Below are 24,287 nucleotides of genomic sequence, written 5' to 3' on the forward strand. Positions count from 1 at the left end.
GGAGATGACCCACAGCAGGTATCTATATATATAATTGTCTAAGGTTTTTTCTGTCTGTCTGTCCTGGAAATCCCGCATCTCTGATTGGTCGAGGCCATCAGGCCTCGACCAATCAGCGACGGGCACAGCATGGCGACGATGATGTCATAAAGGTTGCCTCGACCAATCAGCGACGGGCACATTCTGCCACGAATTCGCCTCGACCAATCAGCGACGGGCATAGTATCGACGTAGATGTCATAATGGTTGCCATGGCGACGATGATGTAATAAAGGTTGCCTCGACCAATCAGCGACGGGCACAGTCTGCCGCGAATTCTGGAATCATCATTGTCCATATACTACGGGGACATGCATATTCTAGAATACCTGATGCGTTAGAATTGGGCCACAATCTAGTATACTATATACAGGGAGATGACATACAGGTATATACTATATACAGGGGAGACAACACACAGCAGGTATATACTATATACAGGGGAGATGACATACAGGTATATACTATATACAGGAGATGACATACAGGTGTATACTATATATAAGGGAGATGACAAACATGTATATACTGAGGTGAAAATGAGAGGTGTGAGGTGAAAATGAAAATGAAAAGGTGTGAGTGCAAAATGAGAGGAGTGAGGGAAAATAGTGGAGTGATCGGAAAATGACAGATGTGAGGTCGAAATGACAAGTGTTAGGGGGAATGAGAGGTGTGAGGGAGAAAATGAGAGATGTGAGGGGGAAAATGAAAGATGTGATGGGGAAAATGAGAGGCGTGATGGGAAAATAAGAGAAGTGAGGTGCTATAACTAAACACAGATATTTACTATGCCCAGGCAACGCCGGGCTCTTCAGCTAGTATATATATATAAAAGAGGGGTGAATAAAGCTTTAATGGTTTTGGGTTTTTTTTTTAAATATTTTTTAAAACTTTTTTTTCAGTTTTCAATTAATTTTAGTCTTCCATAGGGAATATTTAATTAGGTTGCAACTTTTTTCTTCTGATATGCCCTCCAACAATGTGTCTACTGTATTAAGAAAGACCGGAGTAAAAGGGGATTTTATTGTGCCAAGGTAAAAAGCACCAGGCATTGACCTAGCACCAACCGATAAAGGCCCTGAGGGCTAAAACTTATTACTGGTAATACTATGGCTGCCATCTTGTGTTACCTTTTCAAGTTGTCCCTTCACGCACAGGTCAACATTGAAGACCCCAATGTCATCTCCGATGTGGGGCCATAAGGCTATTTAGGTACAAGGGTCTAGACTGCTTCCAGTAAAGTTTCAATGAGAGTGTAATGGGTTTACCGCGACAGAGAGGAGCAAGAAGACCGCAGAGTCTAATTTCTCCTACTCCTACACTGATTAGAAGCACTTCACCTTCGTATTAAACAGTGAAAGTTTATTTTAGCAGTGCAGGGTTTAATCTGATCAGTTGAGAGCTCCTGGAAGCTTTCCAGCATTAAGGATCTCAGCTGTTCACTCTTAGCCACTCCTATATAATCTGGGCCCTGGCTAGCACTCATTGTCAGAAAGCTTATGCTGCATGGCTGGAGGTTGCTGTTGGTTATTAAAGGAGAAGGCATTTGGTGGCGTTATCTATTACTATTGCTATGTTTTGAGTGTGTGACAATTCCCTTTCTTCTCCTACTTTGGTTTAACCCAATCCTCCACTTCCTGATGCATTCCTCTGTTGTTTGTGTGAGGATATTTGTATGTTTGGTATTTATTCATTACCCCTGTTCGTATTATCTTGTTATTCTGGTTTAATGTATGGTTTAATGTACGCTATTACTCCCCTCTTCCCTGGGTGGGGGAAAGGTACAGACTGAGGGCAGACTCAGGAGGTAAGGCAAGGTATGTGGCCACGGCTTCTCCACCATCAGAAGTAATCAATGGAACAGGGCTCCCCTTAGCGTTAGGGACAGTGATGGAGCCCATGGACCTGGGACACCCGACAACAGAGTCGTGACAGAGAGGGTCCAGACCCAACAATTTATCTGTCCACCACCAAAGATAGCTAAGGCCTTGGATGAGTAAAGGAGAAAGGAAAAGCTAGAAATATAAGATCTGGTGCAACCCATGACCATAAAATAGGACATGGAGGCAATACTTTTGTAAAATCTTTACATTATTCTTACGCGTGAGCATTGATTGCGTTGGATGAGGTTTCCTAACAGTGTAAAATACAAGTATAGACTAATTGAGAATCTAAAAAACAAATGCCGTAGAGCCTCAAAAAAATAAATAATTTGCAAATAATTATCAGGCATGTTTTCCTACCAATAATGGAAACAATATTGTTCCTCCCTCTCACATAAGTGTCTAACTCGACTTAAGAAAGTAAGTGAAGCAGAATACATTAAAAAAAAAGAGAGAGAAAAATCATTGGAGCAGCCAAATGAAAGTTTCTGGTCTGAAGATGCCTCGGGCTAAATAGAAGTAAAGTCTCCAGTGAGTTTGGTTTAGGCACCAAAAAATAAATAAATAAGCGTGACCGGCCATCATTTCTCCATTTGCTTATGCTCAATAATGATTTCTGGGGCAGTTAACAAGCAAAATGAGGAGCTTGAAGCACCTTCGGCTCAGTAGAAGTTCATAGTGCCTGGTGTCTTGCTGAGGCTCAAGTGTAACCTGCAGCCATGAATCACGGGCAGTTTGGGATGGCATCAACTATTTCCTGGGCGATGTACCTGATGAGGAAGAACAGGGCACATGCCGGCTACTTTGGTAATGTTTGTGTATCTTTCACAGTTGGTTTTGTATTATTCCATTTATATTTATTTGTGCTTTTTAGTTTTTCTATCTATTTGTTTTAAATATTTGTATTTTATTTTTTATTATTTTATGACACTCAGCATTGCTACTACTATTATTATAGTTTTTTCTTTTTTGAAATTTTTCATTTTATTAGTATTTTATAATCATTATTATTACTATTCTCAATTTTTTGCTTTGTTTTGCTATGTAAGAATTTTCTTTTACTATTATAAACTGTATATGATTCAATTATAGTATACGGTAATAGTTAATATTATTATTACACTTTGATTCACTGCATTATATTATTAGTATCAACATTTTTTTTTTCATTTTATATATTTTTTCCCCATTTTTGTGTTCTTTCTCTTTATCTAATTATTACGTTCATGTCACTATTTTCAGGCAGTTTTTTTTTAAATTAGTGATAGGCATATATATTTTTAAAGATTATATTTAGGGGCTAAAATACTTTTACTTATATATTTATCACTTTTTTTTAAATCAAATTAGTTATTTCTCTTATTCTATAACATTTCTATTCTATATATCGTAGACAAATCAACAAATTCTGCCCCTTTAACCAAAATGGAAAAATGGCAAAAATTAAGTAGAACTTAGCATATAAATGAATTTGCACTTGTTTTCTTATTCTTGTATCTATCGTTTAAGACTCCTGAATTTCTTACGTGTCCTATTATTGTAGTGATGAGGAAGAGATCCTTACAAAATAAAGTCTCTGGGGTTGAAAGCTAAGGGATGTGAGCAAATATCTTCCCTACTAATTCTTAAAAAATCAGATTTGCTACAGATCTGGAATCTGGCACATAGGTTCTCGCATCCCTAGCAACCGTTTCTTTTCCTTCCCAGACATTCCGTAGAGATACAGAAAGGTAAAGATCACAGCGTCTTCTGTGATCCTAATACTGATGACATGCCTAAATCTGACATGCACATTAGTTTTGATACCAATTAAACAAAGAACAATGGTGCTCCTCTAAATTACAATAATATGGCGAAACATATACATAGTCAGGTGCTCACCTGTATGAGTTGTGCTAGGGTTTAGGCACAAAGGTAATGAAGCATGTTATAGATCCTTTTCTGCCTGCACCTCGTCGTCATAGTCCAAGAAGCACCCCGTCTGTAAGATAAAATCAAAGTGCCAGCCATTTACCTTGGTAAAGAAGTCCACTTTCGAAATGCATTGTCTTATGGCCGGTTATCCATGAAATATTTTTGTTTTTGTACACGGTCAAAACTTATCCATCTTCCACCGTCCTTGACACCCACTACTTTATTTTGCCCCTTTGCCCATACACATTAGTTAGCATTTCTTCCCCTCAGCTCTTGTATTGGGTATGTCGAAGTCCAACATGCCACATCTTACATTTTTCCAATGTCTTCCATTGAACAACTGTTGAGTTGCCCCTAAGAACATTAGATCTTTGGCTGGTCCTTCCAAATCTTTGGGTCCTGACACTTTCATCTATGTATGTCCACAAGGATGAAGCTTTTAAGAATCCGCAGTGTTGTTTGATATAGGCAAATAATGTTTTTGTGGCTTTCTCTAGGCTTCTGATGTTGGGAGAAAAAATGATTAGTCATGCTGGAATTAACATGTCCAGTTCTTTATTGGAGTCTGACAGTGGCTTATTGCCTCCTTCTACTGAAACAAACATGCACCCTCAGCAGTCGATATTATGAGTGGAGTCAGATGAAATATCAGTTTGACTAACAAGTTTGGCCACCATTAGCTGTCACCATGCATGGAGATCTGATATGAAGGAAACAAGGTTTCCCTAGGTTAAGTGTTCCCTTACAAACAAAACAATGGGCTGAGGCATCAAAGTGTTGATGCCAGAAAAGTGATCTTCAAAACACTAGTCTCAATTGTCAGGCTAATGTCTTTAAAGGATTAGTAGTCAATACGGACAATTTTGACCCTGCAGAGCTATAATTTTGTGAGTTGAGGTATGAACCCCCCCTTGTAACCACCTTTGTATGGCTCACCTATTGACAAATGTTGATGGATCTACATTCAAAATAATCTTTTGTTAGGTTATAGGTAGCACAGAGTGTGTGGATGGCCCCCACCACTAGTAGCCTCTACCAGCAGGTAATGGGAGCAAACAGAACTGGGGTTGTCAAGATAGACATAAAGTATGTCTAAATCGGAATGGCAAAAATAATGAGTCTGTTGCAAGAATCAAGGCAACTCCCTCAGTCCACTTTTTGCTTATTGACAGAACCTCACATTCCTTATGACATAGAGACCTTTACGATAAGGTAGAAAAAGGCGTTCGGCTGACACAGTCTAGACCAGGAACTGAACTGCCCCATATGAAACTATGATGACAGCCCACAAAACGTCCTATCATCGTAAGGGAATATTACAAAAAACAAGGGGCGAGGGCTGGAACTCCAAGTACTGGGTGGTTGGTATTGTGCCAACAACTCTCTGTATTGGTCAACGTATTGTGATATGGATCTAGTGCATCGCACTGAATCTTTGACATTGGAAAGGGTGAAGGATTGGCTGAAAAGCAGAAATAAATATATATTGATTAAGAAAAAATCACACATGTGCAGACAAGTTTAAGTCAGGCTGTATTTAGAGAAAGAAAAGGAACCGGTCAAGAGATTTGTGCTGCCCAAATCATGTTAAGCATGGAATATAGACAAACAAAGTCAGGAGAAGGGTGATGGGACAACTCTGATCTAGATTCTTCCTGTCCAATGTAAACTTGATTGAGATATCTATCCTTAATTGCAAATAGGATGAGACCTGCCAATCAAAACCAGTTGGGCAAGGAAAAGTCAGAGGAAGCCTTTGGGTGGAAACTTCTCCCCATGATCAACTCACTTCAGAGTCAACTATAGCCTGTCCGCATCTCCTGCTACTTACGGTTGGTGCACCATGGATCTCCTGACAGGTTCACAAGAAGGCTCTATGTTCAGGGTTTCTGTCATATATACCAAGATTATAGGCTTTAATAATAGTACAAATATCATATTATCAGAAATAGCAGATAATCATTACAGAAACACCAAAAGAAATCAAGATCAAAAAGTGTGGTAGTCAGTAATGGTTACTCTTTTTAACCAAGCATAGGGGAAAAATTATGGAATCACTCAATTCTGAGGAAAAAAATTATGGAATCACCATGTAAATTTTCATACCCAAAAATAACACCTGCATCAAATTAGATCTGCTCGTTAGTCTGCATCTAAAAAGGAGTGATCACACCTTGGAGAGCTGTTGCACCAAATGGACTGACATGAAGCATGGCTCCAACACCAGAGATGTCAAGTGAAACAAAGGAGAGGATTATCAAACTCTTTAAAGAGGGTAAATCATCAGGCAATGTTGCAAAAGATGTTGGTTGTTCACAGTCAGATGTGTCTAAAATCTGGACCAAATACAAACAACACGGGAAGGTTGTTAAAGGCAAACATACTGGTAGACCAAGGAAGACATCAAAGTGTCAAGACTGGAAACTTCAAGCAATATGTCTCCAAAACAGGTAATGCACAACAAAACAAATGAGGAACGAATGGGTGGAAACTGGAGTCAATGTCTGTGACCGAACTTTAGGAAACATTTACAAACAGAAAAGCTAAATGAAAGCCATCATTAACACCTAAACAGAAAAAAACAAGGTTACAATGGGCTAAGGAAAAGCAATCGTGGACTGTGGATGACTGGATGAAAGTCATATTCAGTGATGAATCGCGAATCTGCATTGGGCAAGGTGATGATGCTAGAACTTTTGTTTGGTGCCATTCCAATGAGATTTATAAAGATGACTGCCTGAAGAGAACATGCAAATTTCCAGTCATTGATGATATGGGGCTGCATGTCAGGTAAAGGTACTGGGGAGATGGCTGTCATTACATCTTCAATAAATGCACAAGTTTATGTTGATATTTTGGACACTTTTCTTATCCCATCAATTGAAAGGATATTTGGGGATGATGAAATCATTTTCAAGATGATAATGCATCCTGCCATAGAGCAAAAACTGTGAAAACATTCCTTGAAAAAAGACACATAAGGACATAAGGTCAATGTCATGGCCTGCAAATAGTCCGGATCTCAATCCAGTTAAAAATCTTTGGTGGAAGTTGAAGAAAATGGTCCATGACAAGAATCCAACCTGCAAAGCTGATCTGGCAACAGCAATCCGAGAAAGTTGGAGCCAGACTGATGAAGAGTCCTGTGTGACACTCAATAAGTCCAGGCCTCAGAGACCGCAAGCTGTTATAAAAGCCAGAGGTGGTGCAACAAAATACTAGTGATGTGTTGGAGGGTTTTTTGGTTTGTTCGTTTTTTATGATTCCATAATTTTTTCCTCAGAATTGAGTGATTGCATAATTTTTCCCCTATGCTTGGTTAAAAAAAGTAACCGTTACTGACTACCACATTTTTTTTTCTTGATTTCCTTAAGTGTTTCTTAAAACCAGAAAGTTGCCATTTGAAATGACTTTAGCTTTGTGCCATGTCTGTGACCCGCTTTTTTTCTGCAAAATTAAACAACTGAATGTACATCCTCCAAGGCCGATGATTCCATAATTTTTTGCCAGAGGTTGTATTTGTTCATGATTGGCCCAAAATACAGTACAGACAATCTTGGCCGATATTGGATTTTTTTGGAGTCAATGGCGTAGCCAGTGTTTGATATTGAGCGAAAAAATCAAACATGTCTGACCATTGAGAACAATAACGAAAGTTAGTAGGTCGGCTGCTGTAGCAGCCAGCGATAGTTCATTATGGTAAAAATCGGCCATTTCAGATTATTTTAATCTAATGTCTCGATGGCAAAACTTGGCACCATAATGAGGGCCAAGTCTGCTGTTTGAATCTATGTATGCCACTGTTAATTGGACGCCATCCTCGGTGATTTATCCCATATCAGCTGGTTCGGGTAAAACCTGGTGAATGACATATTTCGTACACAGACATGGGGTCACTTACAGCTGGATCACAACCCTCCCTATATACATGGTAGTTGACCTCACGTGCCATGAGCAGCTCCACATTTCAACATTTCTATAAGTGACTTAATGAGGTTTACGGTTCCGTCATTTTGGAATCTGGATATAATCAGTAGCGGGTGCTGGGCTACAATACCTCGTATTGCCCTTCTTGCTAGGGAAGACGCCCGTTGCCTCAGCTCCTGTAAGGAGACCCGTGCCCATGTCATGTAATCTGCAGTACAAATAAACCTAGTAGCTGCAGATACAGCCGTCCTGCGGGAGCGTACAATGTAATTCATTACCTACAGGATCAGAAAGGCTCTTTTCTGTATTGCTGGATTTGTTTTATTTTATTTGCCCCCCCCCCCAGGGTTACCAAAATATACAGTATATGTCCCCCACCTCCGGAGCCTATTATGTGGCATCTGGTACAAAAGGGGGTTTGATTTTTGATTATTTTTTTTTAAGTTACAGAAGCATAAGTAAGTCTTATTTCTGTAGTACAGCCAGGATTATAGTCCACACTGGCATTTCAAAGATAGTTAGAAAACTTTTCCAAATTATTATCTTATTTTTTTAAATCATCAAATGCAAAGTTAAAATCACCCGTTAAGGGTATGTCCTTAAGACCGCCACTTCTGTAAAGGTCTCTAATTCTAAGCAGCCAGTAATCGTTTCTGGTGAAATCGGTACAGCTGCCCTCACCCATCTTTTCATGAGTTTCTGATTTTCCCAAATCTTTGGATTGCAAAACGGGACTGTAGATATCCTAATGTAGAAGTTTGTTTTGGAAGATAGGGAGACAATCCCTATTAGAACGATAACTGATGTCGCATAGGTTGTTATCAGAAAAAGCTAAGAAAAACAGAATTTTACAGAGGTGAAGACTCAATGGAATTTACAGAAGATAGCAACACCTTATGGCACTGTATGTGGGCAAGGCATCTCATTGTATATGATATGTATGTGGTCAAGGCACCTCATTGTGTATGATATGTATGTGGGCAAGGCATCTCATTGTGTATGATATGTATGTGGTCAAGGCATCTCATTGTGTATGATATGTATGTGGCCAAGGCATCTCATTGTGTATGATATGTATGTGGGCAAGGCATCTCATTGTGTATGATATGTATGTGGCCAAGGCATCTCATTGTGTATGATATGTATGTGGCCAAGGCATCTCATTGTGTATGATATGTATGTGGGCAAGGCATCTCATTGTGTATAATATGTATGTGGTCAAGGCATCTCATTGTGTATGATATGTATGTGGCCAAGGCATCTCATTGTGTATGATATGTATGTGGTCAAGGCATCTCATTGTATATGATATGTATGTGGTCACGGCATCTCATTGTGTATGATATGTATGTGGCCAAGGCATCTCATTGTGTATGATATGTATGTGGTCAAGGCAACTCATTGTATATGATATGTATGTGGTGAAGGCATCTCATTGTGTATGATATGTATGTGGTGAAGGCATCTCATTGTATGATCACATGCACTATGTACCCATAGTTTCCAACTCTCAGGGCAAAAGTGGAGACGTCCTAGACCAGTGTTCCCCAAGTCCGGTCCTCAAGAGGCACCAATAGGCCATGCTTTCAGGATTGCCTTAGTATTTCACAGGTGATAATTCCATCACCTGTGCAATGCAAAGGAAATCCTGAAAACATGACCTGTTGGTGGCTCTTGAGGACCAGACTTGGGGAACACTGTCCTAGACCCTCTGAAGAGTTGAAAAATCACCATGATGTGTGCCAAGTCCCAAATGTTTCTCTTTATTGCTCTTGGAATAGTTATGAAGGGTACGTGGAAAAGCCATGGATAAAGTGTTGACAAGTCATGAAGTAGGTGTGGAAGAGTCATGAAGGAGGTATGGAAGAGTCATGAAGGGGGTATGGAAGAGTTATGGACTCGGCATGGAAGAGTCATGAATGGGGCATTGAAAAGTCTTGGGGGAGGTGTGGAAAAGTTATAGTGAAAGTGTGGAATACTCATGAAGGGGGCATGCAAAGGTCACCGAGAGAGTATGGTAGAGTCATGGATGGAATGTGGAAGAATCATAGAGGAGTGTGGAATAGTCATTGAGGAAGTATTTAAGAATTATGGAGGGTTTATCAAAGAGTCATAGAGGAGTATAGAAGAGTCATGGAGGGCTTTTGGAAGAGTCATGGAGGAGTGTGGAAGAGTTATGGAGGACTTATGGAAGAATCGTGGAGGGGTTATGGAAGAGTCATGGAGGGCTAATGGAAGAATCATGAAGGGGCTATGTAAGAGTCATAGAGAAGTGTGGAAGTATGAAAGAGTCATAGAAAGGGTATGGAAGAATTAAGGAGAGGATGTAAAAAAGTAATCAAGGAAGTGTGAAATAGTCATGAATAGGTCAATCAAAAATAATGGAGGGGGAGTTAAGGAGTCTTGGAAGAGGTGTGGAAGAGACATGGAGGGGGTGTAGATGAGACATCCAGGAGGCAAGGAATAGGCTTATAGTAGGTGTGTCCTGAAAAAAGTGGTGTAGCTATGGTGAAACTAATTTTCACCTTTACACTTACCTGCTGGAAAAGCGTACCTCAGAGTCCGCAAATATGTAAGTACCATATGGGTATTAGCAAGATTCCATTTTGGTATTATGCAATCCCTGGAAAAAGGAACATATTCCACTTTTGCCTACATGGAATGGGTGGTGAAAATTAGTTAGTAAATTCATAGTTGAAGATATATCATGGTGTCAAATAGTTCTTTAAAGGGTACTAATTAGTGATGAGCGAATATACTCCTTACTCGAGATTTCCCCAGCACGCTCAGGTGACTTCCAAGTATTTTTTAGTGCTCAGAGATTTAGTTTTCAGCACCGCAGGTGAATGATTTACATCTGTTAGCCAGCATAAGTACATGTGGGGGTTGCCTGGTTGCTAGGGAATCCCCACATTTAATCAAGCTGGCTAAGAGATGTAAATCATTCAGCTGAGGGAAGGAAAACTAAATCTCCGAGCACTAAAGAATACTCGGAGGACCTCCGAGCGTGCTCGGGAAATCTCGAGTAACGAGTATATTCGCTCATCACTAGTATTAATTTTTATATATGCTATGCTGCACCATTCTCCAAGGGTGCAACTGAACTGCACCCTCTGCTATTTAGCAGAGGGCTTTGCGTGGTGTTCAAAGACAGTGGTCAAGATTCAACTGCAAATTCGGCACACTTTAAAGCAATATGACTATCAATGGCTAGATATGAGTACATTGGAATGGAAGTATATGAGTCAATATATAATGTACTTTCAAATATGATCTAAGACACTTTTACATGGGAAATACTTATCTGAATGAGCATTGGTTAGAACGCGATCATTGTGATCACTCCTGTTTAGGGATGAGCTATCCAGAATGGTAAAGTTCGAGGTTCGGACAGGACGGTGCTGAACTCAGAACTCAGAAGTCCATATTACTGCTCAGAGTTCGGATGCTCAATAATGCTTGTTGAAAGGCTGCAGCGCAGCCAATTAACAAGCTTTAAGCTGTGGGCACTTCCGGAGCCATCACAGCCATGCCAAGATAGGTATGGCTATGGTTGGTTGGCCCCACCCATGAATCGACCTGTATACCTGCCAGATCACGGGTGGCAACGCTGCTCAAGTGAAGGACACTGTACAATAAACAATTAAATAATTTAAAGAAAACAAAGTGGGATCGCACATATTTTTAATAACCAGCCAAAGGAAAGCAGACAGCTGTGAGCTGGTCTTATCATGCTGGGAAGGGGCCAATATTCATGGACCTTCCCAGCTCCCAGCTGCCTGTTTTGCCTTTCCTGGTTATTAAAAGTGGTGAAGGCCCTGAATAAATGACATAGGGTCCACCCTATTTTTAATAACAAGCTCAGGCAAAGCAGACAACTGGGGGCTGATGTTAATAGGCTGGGAAGGTCCATGAATATTGGCCCCTTCCCAGCATGATAAGACCAGCTCACAGCTGTCTGCTTTCCTTTGGCTGGTTATTAAAAATATGTGTAATCCCACTTTGTTTTCTTTAAATTATTTAATTGTTTATTGTACAGTGTCCTTCACTTGGCCCCTTCACAGCGTAATAAGACCAGCCCTCAACTGCCCCAGAAATGGCGCATCCATTAGCTGTGCCAATTCTGGCACTTTCAGTAGCCTCCGTCTCTTCACGATTGCCCTGGTGTGGTTGAAATCGTGGTAATAGTTTTGGGGTTGATGTCAGCTGTGTAATGTCAGCTGGCATCAAGCTAAAGGGTTAGTAATGCCGAAGCCTGCATCAAATGCAGGAACGCTATCGATGACATATCAATACGTTATCAGTTGTGAAGGGGTTAATAGTCTAGGAAGGACCATGGGTATTGGCCCCTTCCCAGCATAATAAGACCAGGCCCCAGCTGTCTGCTTTCCCTTGGCTGTGTGAAAATAAGGGGGATGCCACATCATTTTTTCATTTATTTATTAACAAGTAAAGTAAAATACACACACAAGGCACTGCTCTACTCCTCCACTTGAACCTCAGCCTCCTGGTTCAAGATTTTTTTTTTATATTATATGTTATTTTAAGTAATTTCCCTATCCACATTTGTTTGCAGGGAAATTTTTCTTCTCTTACCCCCATTTTGCTTCCTTTTTCAGCCCCACAGCCCTTACTATGACCATTTTAGAGCACCAAAGATCGGGTCCCAATTAACTTATACGTGGTTCAGGTCCGGGGTCAAGTTTTTGGTACCCGAACCGAACTTTGAACTAAAGTTTGGGCAAACTCAACAAATCCGAACTTCCATGGGTCCATCTCTATTCCTGTTCATTGACTATGTGTAAAAATCTATCGGCCAACGAACGAGCAAAAATTTTCCATCATCATTGTTGGCAGTACATTGATGACATTCTGCCAATAATATGTGAACTGTATGAAGACCGTATAATTGTATTAATTGTTATTTCTCCCTTTCGTGTGCATTGATTGGTGTTAAAGGCTTTTAAACAAGTGCCGATCAACTTGGAAATATCAGTGAACATTGCTTGTTGGGGCAAACATCTGCCCCTGTAAACCTGCCTCCGCATTAATATATTATAGCTATACCTACCCAGGTCAGGAGGGGGCGCCATAGTGTTATAGTTCTAAACCTGGCCACCAACACACTAGAGAATAGCCAAAGAGTTGCACTATGTTGTCCTGCATCCCCTTCGATACTCTGTACTCCGATGAGAACAGTGAGAACTTCATCAGCCGAAACAACTCAAACGCTGGTATTTTGCAATTGCATAATGTGAAAAGAACCAAGTAAATAAAAAAAGGTGCTGGAATTCGAGTGTGAAGTTCACACTGTGATGGAGTCTACGGAGTAACGAAGTGGACACTTGACCATGGAAGTGTTGATCATCTTGCTAATTTCAACGCAACCTACATAAGTCATTACAGATCAAGGGATACTATTTTTCTTCCCCTGATCGTCTCCATATTTCCCCTTCGCTTCTCCCGACAGTCTTGCTTTAACAAGGAAATGAGCGATTTCATCCCCTTCCATCCCTCGCACTAATTAGATAAATATTAAAGAGTTCTGACGGTTTTATGTCCGTCCCGGCTTCATATAAAACACTTTTCAGCACTTATTAGAACCATGTTAGGAGTACAAATATGAATTCCCTTCTTGCCATCTGACGGAAGTGTAGTGTGTGTGGGAGCGCAGCACTGAATGGCGGGGGGTTCATATGCCACTTAAGGTTTGGATAATAAAACTAAGCTGGAGACTAATATTTTGGCTTGAAGTCATCACTCTCTGAAAACAATTACTGCTCAAAGCCAGACCTACAGAGGAGAGCGCCGGGGAAGTTGGCCTGTACTAACAAGCTTTTCACATCTATTGACTTAGCATTAACGTCGTCGCTTGTGTTGGATTCGGGTGGGGGGACAATTGGGGAAGGGCGGTGTACCGGGTCCAGCCTGATGAGTTTACATTGTCTTACTCCATTGCCCGTATTGTCCCCACTGACGGTAAAACAGAAGGGTTGTGTTCCTCAAAGACACATTGAAATCGTTACTGCATTATTTGTAAATGCCACAAATAATAGCAATATACAAAACTAAAATAATTCATCCCGACACTGGGGCATCTAGAAATGTCAATAAAATGTCAAAATATAAGCCCTAAAGAGCATGCCGAGGTGGAAATTAAAGTGGTGGGTATTGAGGAGAAAGGCTAGGTTCACATTGCGTTAGGGCAAGGCCGTTTAGCGCATAGCGCTACGGACTGCGCTAACGCAATGTTCCAAAAGGGATCGCGTTTGCCGATCCCGCTAGCGCAAATACCCAATCTGCGATTGCGAGGAACGGACCTCGGACGCTGCAAGCAGCATCCGCGGTCCCCCCGAAACTAACGGGACATCGTTAGCGCGTGCCGAAAATGGCATGCGCCAGCGATGCGCTAAAGATCCGTTAGCACATTGCCGTCAATGGGTGCGCTAACGGATCCGTTGCATGGCGTTAATTGCGACAATTTCGCCATGTAACGGAGTCTGCTAGCGTTAACCCATTAGCGCAATGTGAACCTAGCCTTAGAAAATATGTGACGATCCTTGAGTCTTTAGGTCACAAATATGACATGGGTGGGGACGTGACATCCGGCAGCTCCACATATCAGCCGATGCAAGGGCCAAATAATAAATATGTAGGACTACCATTTTTAGGAAAAGGATACAAAACCTGCAAGAAACAAAGTGAGCAAAAACCCTGCTGTAACCTAATAAGGAAAAAGCAAAAGCGCATTTAAATAACTCATGGTTCTTAGTAAATACTGTTTTTGATCAAAAATAACTTAAAATCCATCCCACTGTCGACAAGGTGCCCCTGATCAGGACGGTCCTATGCTGTCAAAATATTAAAAACCTTATCATGTGTCAGAGTTGACCTCAGCGTGTGAATAAGGGCAGACAAAAGGAGTGGGTCCTGACATGTGGACACCAGTGTGGAGAAGCCTTTAAATGTAATTTCCAGCTCAGGAGAGGGAGGCCACACCTCGGCGTGCACAGAATGCAAAAATACAGAGAAACAACACAAAAACTGAGCTTGCTTTAAGTTGGTATAGATACAGCACATAAATGCATGTTCACGTTGGCCATAAAGCATACAAAACCTACAAGAGACAAAATGAGCAAAAACCCTGCTGTAACTAAATATGTAAAAAGCAAAAGTGCATTTAAATAACACAGAGTTCTTAGTAATACTGTTTATGATCAAAAGCAGCATAAAAGCCATCCCACCGTCAGCAAGGTGACCCTGATCAGGATAGTCCTACGCTGTCTAATATTAAAAACTGTTGTGAATTCTGCTTTTGGGCTCCCTCCGGTGGTTGTAGGTGGTAATGCAGTTGTCCCTGGGCTGCAGTCTTGGACAGGTGTATCTGCTGATTGCAATTCTGACTGAGGTATTTAGGTTTGCAGGACTCATTAGTCCTTGCCAGTTGTCAATGTTTCTTGGGAAGTGTTGGATCTCTGCCTGGCCTCTCCTGCTTAGCTGCCAATTCAGCAAAGATAAGTGTCTGTTTCTTTTTCTGTGGCACACATGCTGTGTGCTTATATTCTGTGCTATTCATTTGTTTTCTATTGTCCAGCTTAGACTGTGTCAGTGTTTTCTCAGTCTGGTTGGATTCTCTGGAGTTGCAGATATACGCTCCACATCTTTAGTTAGGTGGTGGAGTTTTTGTATTTTCTGCTGTGGATATTTTTGGAAGGATTTTAATACTGACCGCTTAGTATCCTGTCCTATCCTTTCCTATTTAGCTAGAAGTGGCCTCTTTTGCTAAATCCTGTTTCCTGCCTGCGTGTGTCTTTTCCTCTACTACTCACAGTCATTATTTGTGGGGGGCTGCCTATCCTTTGGGGTTCTGCTCTGAGGCAAGATAGTATTCCTATTTCCATCTATAGGGGTATTTAGTCCTCCGGCTGTGTCGAGGTGTCTAGGTTTTGTTAGGCACACCCCATGGCTACTTCTAGTTGCGGTGATAAGATCAGGGTTTGCGGTCAGTATAGTTACCACCTACTCCAGTGAAAGTTTTCATGCTGCTCCAAGGTCACCTGATCATAACAAAAAACCTCACCATGTGTCAGAGTTGACTTCAGTGTATGAATAAGGGCAGACAAAAGGACCGGGTCCCAATCTATGGACACCAGTCTGGGGAAGCCTTTAAATGTAATTTCCAGCTCAGGAGAGGGAGGCCACACCCCGGCTTGCACAGAGTGCAAAAATACAAAGAAAAAACACAAAAAATGAGTTTTAGGAGGACAGTCTCAATGCCGGGGCTGATTAACCCCAATTTTGTAACGTAATTAACCAATTATGTAAAGGGTCATCTATCTACTCGTCTAAATCGCCCTCTGTTCACAATGAAGGTTTTCTCCTTCCCCGGAACAGAGACGACAACAGAATGAACCGTACCATAAGTAAATGGGATCTGTACAGAACAGAAGTCGTACAGAGTTTAAAATAACCATGTACATGTCAGCTGCTGCTTATCATTGGGGGTCCTCCTATATCACCACGAAATGGGGATCTCTCCTAGACAGGCAAGACCTCCCGAACCTGCGAGCTGTCATAAGTAACAGAACCTTATAATACACCTCAGCTGCTGCAGAACCTCATAATACAGGTCAGCTTCTGCAGAACCTCATAATACAGGTCAGCTTCTTCAGAACCTCATAATACACCTCAGCTGCTGCAGAACATCATAATACAGGTCAGCTGCAGAACCTCATAATGCACCTCAGCTGCTGCAGAACCTCATAATACACCTCAGCTGCTGCAGAACATCATAATACAGGTCAGCTGCTGCAGAATCTCAATGCACCTCAGCTGCTGCAGAACCTTATAATACCCCTCAGCTGCTGCAGAATCTCATAATACACCTCAGCTGCTGCAGAACCCCATCATACACCTCAGCTGCTCTCGGATATAATATATTAGGATCCTAAACTTCGATTATTTTATAGAACGATGCAGCACATCATGAATTACGCCGCGGGCCAGCACTGCTGGGGTTAATAAACCATGACACAGCCGTGTGCGCGGTCTCACGTGTATCTCATTCATCTGATGCCCCCCCCCCCGCCGCCGCCACCGCCGCCGCTGATTTGTGGTCATTGGTTTTCACTTGTGTAATAGACAAGTGGTTTGTGTCCATTTAAAGAAACAGTACACAATTATTGGGTGACCAGAGCAGTGCCGCTCACCATGTGCCCCTTTATAGATTTTCATTGGGGCATCTTTATAAGATCCCATAAAATTCTGGAAGTTCGGTTTTTATTTATACAGACCTGCAATTATATAGGTTGTTAAAGGGGAAGTCCACCTGAAAGGAGTTGTTTGTACAGTATAAAGTAATGTGGCAGATATTTTTCAGAAGTGATGTTAATCTAATGGGGCAGCGCTACAACACCGTGCATAACCTGTGTACAGGTGTGACGATTTAAAAAAAAAAAAAACCTGATAGAATCCCTGTTTTCTCAGCTGCAGATCTAGCAGAGCTCAAATGCTGAGCTCTGTATAACCCCGCCCACACCACTGATTGGCCACTTTCTGTCAACATGCCAATGTACACAGAAAGCAGCCAATCACTGTTAGGGGCGTGGTTGGACCAGGAGGCACCAGACACTTAGCTCTGTAGTGATAATCTCCTGCTGATAAAACATTTGATCTTATTTAAGCAGAAAAAAAAACAGTCTAGTAAGTGACACATCGCTGGAATCAGGGTGTCTACCCCTACATCCTACTGCTTTAAGATTACCTGGCAAAAACCTGCCGACAGTTTCCCTTTACATATATTTTTGCATGACCATAAATGTAAATTCGTGCAGCTTTAAAGAGATAATCCGCATTAATCAGCTGTGATCTAACACTTTTCTGCAATTTGTCCCTATAATACTCCGACTTAATGCGCTAAAATCTCTTTAACTCCCCTCTGACCATGCGTATATCAGGTGAATGGGCAAGTTGGTTCGGAAGGAGTTAAAATCGAATGTTTTATACGTTTTCTGAATAAGTATATGCGATATAGATACGACCAATACAATATTTATTCATCTCACTAATAAAGTGTTAAAATTATGAAGTGAGAATCCCGTCAATGTCATTTATTTTTATACATATTTTAGAATTATTTTTTTTTCCATTCTTGCTTTATCTAATTTATTCTAGAACACTGCAATTTTTTTTTTTTATTGTAATCATAAATATTCATATTTTCATTTTATTTTTAATTAAACCTTGTTTTTAAGATTTAGGAAAACGTAATAAATTGGGAAGAAACTATCAGTTTTCTAAAAAGATCAAAATATATAAAAGCAGCCTAAAATGAAAAGAATTCGGTATAATAAGTTTTTGATATGCAAAAAAAATATTTAAAAATTCCTTATTAAATTTTCCATTTAAAAAAAAAAAAAATATTAAAAAGTTCCTGACAATTACATTTTCCATTTATGTTTTCGTAGGGAAAAGGGGAAAAATTTTTATCGTTTTGATTGGAAGCAGATTTATAGATATTAAAACCATAGATGCAAGGAATATACAGTAATCTCTTTTTATTAGCTCATTGCAGATGACAATGTTAAAATAATGTATGGCTATGATGATTATTAAAATATTTTAAAAATGCAAAAGACTTGGGAAAAAAATACAAAAAAAATAGAAAAAAAATCTTTAAAAAGTGAAGAAAAAGAAAAAAAATCCAAAAATATCTTTAAAAAAAGAAAACAAAAAAACACGCTTAAAAACATTAAAAGCCTTATATACTTCTTTGTTTTTAAAACAATATATTTTCGACATATTTTATCGTTACATGATAGATAAATATAGATATACATGTATAGATATTGTATATAGAAGGATAAAAAATATTAAATATGTTTACAATTTTTACTTGTTATTATGGTTAAATATATAACAGACCTTACCATTTGCAGAAAAAAAAGTAATTAAATTATGACAAGTAAAAATCTGGATTTTCTTAGACAATAAATGTTTGGAAGAAATCAGAAAATTAGGACTTTTATGTGTTTTCTTGTTATTATTTTATTAATATTAAGTTACTTTTATTTTTTCCTTGCTTAGAAAACATTGAATATTTTTGTCACAATTTGGAACCTTTTTATAGATTTTTAGAACCAAGTTAAATAGTCAAATTTGCACTAAAATAATAGCAATTTCCTAACATTATATTTATCAAATAATAGTAAATAATCAGAAAGAAATAATAGGAGAAACCAATAAAACATTGCATGAGTAATCATTCCCCTGAATGAGAGGAGAATAAACAGGAATATTTCATACAATAATGTTGTTATATTACATTTATTCTATTTGCTTTTTTCTTTTGACAATCCGTATCTAAAACTAGACAATACAGCGTTAATATGTATCCTATAACTCTGCATTTTAATGTTAAATTTATTGTTTTTTTTTATTTTAAAATGATTAAAATAACTGAGCACATTATTACATACTGAAGTAACATTGTCTAATTCTAATCTCAGTGTATTATGTTCAAGGCTAGAAATAAGGAATTAAATGCTCACAGATTACAGGATAATTCTTTGGAGAGAAAAAATTGCTTAAATTATTAAATGGGAAAAAAGTAACATTTTATTATGTTTGTAGTGCAGAAATATAGCAATTAGCCAGGGAATAAAAGCAGTATTTTATTAGATAGATAGATAGATAGATAGATAGATAGATAGATAGATAGATAGATAGATAATAGATAGATAGATAGATAATAGATAGATAATAGATAGATAGATAGATAGATAATAGATAGATAGATAATAGATAGATAATAGATAGATAGATAGATAGATAGATAGATAATAGATAGATAATAGATAGATAGATAGATAGATAGATAGATAGATAGATAGATAGATAATAGATAGATAGATGATAGATAATAGATAGATAATAAATAGATAGATGATAGATAGATAGATAATAGATAGATAGATAGATAGATAATAGATAGATAGATAGATAATAGATAGATAATAGATAATAGATAGATGATAGATAGATGATAGATAGATAGATAGATAGATAGATAGATGATAGATAATAGATAGATAATAAATAGATAATAGATAGATAGATAATAGATAGATAATAGATAGATAGATAGATAATAGATAGATAATAGATAGATAGATAGATAGATAGATAGATAGATAGATAGATAGATAATAGATAAATAGATAGATAGATAGATAGATAGATAGATAGATAGATAGATAGATAGATAGATAATAGATAGATGATAGATAATAGATAGATAATAAATAGATAGATGATAGATAGATAATAGATAGATAGATAGATAATAGATAGATAGATAGATAGATAGATAGATAGATAGATAGATGGATAGATAGATAATAGATAGATAATAGATAGATAATAGATAATAGATAGATAGATAGATAGAAAGATGATAGATAGATAGATAAATAATAGATAGATAGATAGATAGATAGATAGATAGATAGATAATAGATAGATAGATAGATAGATAATAGATAGATAGATAGATAGATAGATAGATAGATAATAGATAGATAATAGATAGATAATAGATAATAGATAGATAGATAGATAGAAAGATGATAGATAGATAGATAAATAATAGATAGATAGATAGATAATAAATAGATAGATGATAGATAATAAATAGATAATCGATAGATAATAATAATAATAATTTTATTTATATAGCGCCAACATATTCCGCAGCACTTTACAAATAATAGAGAGATAATAGATAGAATATGTTTTTCAACCGAATAATAGCATTGGGGTTAATTGAAATGAACCCAGTCATTTTCTCTTGGCCTGAAATGGTGTAATTGGGGTCCAGAGTGGGCTCTGCCGTCAGCCCCCCACACAGATGGCTCTTTTGTGTAAGGGATGAGTTTATTTTTACTACTGTGTCCTTACAAATTGATTTATACACTGGCTGTTGTTCCTGGAGGGATGATCTCTTCTAATGTGACAATTGGAGGTCGTTATTTGGAAACATCTCATTAACTAGTGTTAGCAGTTAGCGCTCCCTGTGTATTATGGCTGGGAGGCCCCGTACGTCCTGCTGGGCGCTGCACGGCTCTGTGCTGTCATTGGGAAGCAGGTCTGTTGGTGCCCTCTAGTGGTAATGACTGGTTATGACACATTTGGCATCACTTTGGTGGACGAGGGGGGGTTGGCTCCTTCTCTCCCCTCTTTTGCATACCACTCTTCCCCTGTCGGTGATAATCAATTGGATGGATTATTGATAGGATTTAATATATTTTCCTATATAGTATTTATTCACTATTGCTCTGTTCTTGTGACGTATCTAAATCTAATGAGCTAATTAGGAAGGGCCTTCAATTATAGGAAGCAAAAATTGTGTAAAAGTTGATAGATTTTCCATTCCGAAAGCTGAGGATAACATCCATGGATTCTATGATATTATTTTTTGCCAACATCCCAAAAATCACAGTAACCAATACTATATGAAGGAAGGCGAATCTCCCATTCAGGACTCCCATATTTCTCTTTGGAGGACCCAACATTATTATTATTATTATTATTATTATTATTTATTGTTATAGCGCCATTTATTCCATGGCGCTTTACATGTGAGGAGGGGTATACATAATGAAAACAAGTATAATAATCTTAAACAATACAACTCATGACTGGTACAGGAGGAGAGAGGACCCTGCCCGCGAGGGCTCACAATCTACAAGGGATGGGTGAGGATACAGTAGGTGAGGATAGAGCTGGTCATGCAGCGGTTTGGTCAATCGGTGGTAGCTGCAGGTTGTAGGCTTGTCTGAAGAGCTGGGTCTTCAGGTTCTTTTTGAAGGTTTCGATGGTAGGCGAGAGTCTGATGTGTTGTGGTAGAGGGTTCCAGAGTAGGGGTGATACGCGAGAGAAATCTTGTATACGATTGTGGGAAGAGGAGATAAGAGGGGAGTAGAGAAGGAGATCTTGTGAGGATCAGAGGTTGCGGGTAGGTAAGTACCGGGAGACAAGGTCACAGATGTATGGAGGAGACAGGTTGTGGATGGCTTTGTACGTCATGGTTAGGGTTTTGTAGTGGAGTCTCTGGGCAATGGGGAGCCAGTGAAGGGATTGACAGAGGGGAGGCCGGGGAATAGCGGGGGGACAGGTGGATTAGTCGGGCAGCAGAGTTTAGAATAGATTGGAGGGGTGCGAGAGTGTTAGCGGGGAGGCCACAGAGCAGGAGGTTGCAGTAGTCAAGGCGAGAGATGATGAGGGCATGGAATAGGGTTTTTGCAGATTCATGGTTGAGGAATGAACGGATTCGTGAAATATTTTTGAGTTGCAGTCGGCAGGAAGTGGAAAGGGCTTGGATATGTGGTTTGAAGGAGAGATCAGCGTCAAGGATTACCCCGAGGCAGCGGGCTTGTGGGACTGGGGAGAGTGGGCAGCCATTTACTGTAATGGATAGGTTCGTTGGGGGGGTCGCGTGAGATGGGGGAAAGATGATGAATTCTGTTTTGTCCATGTTAAGTTTCAAAAATCTAGCGGAGAAGAAGGAGGAAATAGTGGACAGACATTGAGGGATTCTGGTTAGAAGGGAGGTGATATCTGGTCCAGAGATGTAGATCTGTGTGTCGTCAGCATAGAGGTGGTACTGAAAGCCATGAGATTCTATGAGCTGTCCCAGGCCAAAGGTGTAAATGGAGAAGAGCAAGGGCCCTTGTGGGACTCCGACAGATAGAGGGCGAGGTGAGGAGGTGGTGTGTGAGTGGGAGACGCTGAATGTCCGGTCTGTTAGGTATGATGAGATCCAGGATAGGGCCAAGTCTGCGATGCCAAGGGATGAGAGGGTTTGTAATAATAGGGAATGGTCCACTGTGTCAAAGGCAGCCGACAGGTCGAGGAGGAGGAGGACAGAGTAGTGTCGCTTGCTCTTGGCGGTTAAGAGGTCATTGGTGACTTTAGTTAGGGCAGTTTCGGTGGAATGGTGTGACCGGAAGCCAGATTGTAGGCGGTCAAAGAAGGAGCAGGAAGAGAGATGGGAGGACAGTTCAAGGTAGACGTGTTGTTCCAGTAGTTTGGAGGCATAGGGGAGAAGTGATATAGGGCGATAGCTAGATACAGAGGATGGGTCAAGAGAGGGCTTTTTGAGGATAGGTGTGATGGAGGCATGTTTAAAGCTTGAGGGGAAAACACCAGTTGTTAGAGATAAGTTGAAGAGATGGGTTAGGGTTGGGATGAAGATTGTGGTGAGGTTTGGGATGAGGTGGGATGGGAGCGGGTCAAGTGCACAGGTGGTGAGATGTGATCTTGAGAGTAGAGTGGAGAGTCCGTCTTCTGTAATGGTGGAGAAGTTGGTTTTGGAGGTGGAGGGCTGGGAAATCGGGAGGAAGAGCTCTGGGGGTTGTTGACCAAAACTGTCTCTAATGCTATCAATCTTCTGCTTGAAAAATGAGGCAAAGTCTTCAGCAGAGATAAGTGGGGAGGGAGGAGGTGCTGGGGGACGGAGGAGAGAATTGAAGGTGTTGAATAACTGTTTAGGGTTGTGAGAGAGGGAGGATATGAGAGATGAGAAGTAGGTTTGTTTAGCTGTGGCAAGTGTGGTCTTGAAAGTAGTGAGGGACTGTTTGAATGCGATGAAGTGCTCGTTAGAGTGGGATCTTTTCCATCTGCGCTCAGCAGCCCTGGAAGCTCGCCTAAGTTCTTTGGTCAGGCTGGTGTGCCAGGGCTGTCTGTTGATTTTGCGAGCTTTGGTATGTGTAAGTGGGGCAGCAGATTCCAAAGCTACAGCTATTGTGGTATTATATAGAGCAGCAGCGTCATCCGCATTGTGTATGGAACTTATGCCTGTGAGGGGGAGGAGGGATTCAGAGAATGAATGTAGGTCAAGATGTTTAATATTTCTGCGAGGGTGTGAAAGTTTGTGGGGTGGGGATTGTAGACATGGAGTGGAGAGAGATGAGAATGTGAGAAAGTTGTGGTCAGAGAGTGGAAGAGGTGAGTTAGAGAGGTTAGATAGAGAGCAGAGGCGGGTGAAGATGAGGTCCAGTGTGTGACCGTCTTTGTGAGTGGCTACAGAAGACCATTGAGTGAGGCCGAAGGAGGAAGTGAGAGATAGAAGTTTAGTGGCAGCTGAGAGGGAAGTGTCAATGGGTATGTTGAAGTCGCCCATGATGATAGTGGGGATGTCCGCAGAAAGGAAATGAAGTAGCCAGGTGGTGAAGTGGTCAAAGAAGATGGTGGCTGGCCCTGGGGGCGGTAAATGACAGCCAGTTTGAGGTTGGTGGGGGAATAGATGCGCATAGAGTGCACCTCAAAGGAAGGGAGGGTAACAGAGGGTGGCAGTGGGATTGGGGTGAAGGAGCAGTTATCTGACAGGAGAAAACCAACTCCTCCGCCATGTTTGCTGCTGGGGCGGGGTGTGTGGGAAAGGTGGAAGCCACCGTAAGAGAGTGCAGCAGGGGAGACTGAGTCAGAGGGGGTGAGCCAGGTTTCGGTGATGGCGAGGAAGGAAAG

The 24,287-nt window shown here is 40.2% G+C and overlaps 1 long non-coding RNA gene across 1 annotated transcript in view; it reads right to left on the reverse strand.

Moving 5' to 3' along the window:
* The window catches only part of LOC138672626 (uncharacterized), a 98,026-nt gene that overhangs the window by 56,240 nt on the left and 17,499 nt on the right, over positions 1 to 24,287 (reverse strand). Inside the window, exon 2 of the long non-coding RNA XR_011319757.1 lies at positions 3,804 to 3,903. This is a non-coding gene — a long non-coding RNA (uncharacterized lncRNA). The remainder of the gene's footprint in view (positions 1 to 3,803; positions 3,904 to 24,287) is intronic.

The sequence above is a fragment of the Ranitomeya imitator genome, chromosome 3 (assembly GCF_032444005.1).
Source record: "Ranitomeya imitator isolate aRanImi1 chromosome 3, aRanImi1.pri, whole genome shotgun sequence".
Classification (NCBI taxonomy): domain Eukaryota; kingdom Metazoa; phylum Chordata; class Amphibia; order Anura; family Dendrobatidae; genus Ranitomeya; species Ranitomeya imitator.